Source organism: Anarrhichthys ocellatus, unplaced genomic scaffold (genome assembly GCF_004355925.1).
Source record: "Anarrhichthys ocellatus isolate YVR2014 unplaced genomic scaffold, GSC_Weel_1.0 scaffold8492, whole genome shotgun sequence".
NCBI lineage: Eukaryota > Metazoa > Chordata > Actinopteri > Perciformes > Anarhichadidae > Anarrhichthys > Anarrhichthys ocellatus.
The window spans coordinates 320-1,586 of record NW_022288466.1 but is presented as its reverse complement, the minus strand read 5'-3'; the positions used below and the strand labels follow the sequence as shown (position 1 = coordinate 1,586).

Sequence of the window (1,267 nt, the reverse complement as noted above, 5' to 3'; positions counted from 1 at the left end):
GAGACAGACAGACAGGTACACAGACAGACAGGTACACACAGAGACAGGTACACACAGACAGACAGACAGGTACACAGAAAGACAGAAACACACAGAGACAGGTACACACAGAGAGACAGACAAGTACGGACTCAGATAGACACCTCTCTGTGTTGCAGATGTCACCCTGACGAGCTTCCTCTGTACAGAGACCACTACGATGGCCACGCCCCCTACTCCAACGTTGGCTATGGTAACGGATACAGCGAGGCCAGGAGGACGACCCGGAGACGCCTACTTCCTGCCACGCCCACAGGTTCTACCTGATGATGTCATGCTGTGATGTCACAGTTAACCAAATGAAACCCGATGAGATGATAAGAGATTACTGAGATGAAGTGTCCGATTTTAACATTAAATCTCCTCTAATCTCATTTTCTCATCTGACATTTAACGTTATCTTGTTTTAAGATTCATCTCATTTATTACTGTCGTCCATTGTTGTATAAATATAATCTAACAGGTGAGCGGGTGCGTTTGTTTCGTTGTCGTATGTCAGGTCGGAAACCATCGTTCAACATCCAGTGTTTGAGGAGACAGGGAAGCAGTGACGACCTGCCGATCCCAGGAACCTACCACCCCACCTCACCACCACGCCGCACACGCACACAGGTAACACACACACACACGCACACAGGTAACACACACACACACACGCACACAGGTAACACACACACACGCACGCACACACACACAGGTAACACACACACAAGTAACACACACAGGTAACACACACACGCACACAGGTAACGCACACACACACATAGGTCACACACACACAAACACACGCACACACACACAGGTAACGCACACACAAACACACACACACACACACACACACACAGGTAAACCTCCTCTCCTCCTCTTCCTCGGCAGACATTTAGCAGTTATGAGTCTCGTCACTCCTCCGGTCGATCCTTGGCAGCCTCCTCGGCCTCCTGGGCAAACCCGTGTCCTCGCCGCGGTCGCCTCCTCTACGCTCCTCTCATCCTGGTGGAGGAGGAAGGCAGCCCACCCTGGGGGGGGGGGGGGGGGGGGGGGGAGAGGGAGGAGGAGGAGAGGGTAAGAAAGGAGGCGCAGGAAGAGGTGAGGAGAACTGAGATGTTTCATATGTCCCAGAAGCCTCAGTGCTAACAATGTAGCATCCCCTGTGTTGTATGAAGTAACTGTAGCTTCCATGCTAACAATAGGCTCTATGCTAACAGTGAAGCATAGATTACAGAAGGTA

At 51.1% G+C, this 1,267-nt stretch overlaps 1 long non-coding RNA gene across 1 annotated transcript; it reads left to right on the top strand.

The window, feature by feature from the left end:
• Positions 1-161: 161 nt before the first annotated feature.
• Positions 162-1,054, top strand: LOC116380710 (uncharacterized). The gene is made up of 3 exons (XR_004212599.1): positions 162-295; positions 539-651; positions 916-1,054. It is a non-coding gene; the product is annotated as an uncharacterized LOC116380710 (long non-coding RNA).
• Positions 1,055-1,267: the final 213 nt, after the last annotated feature.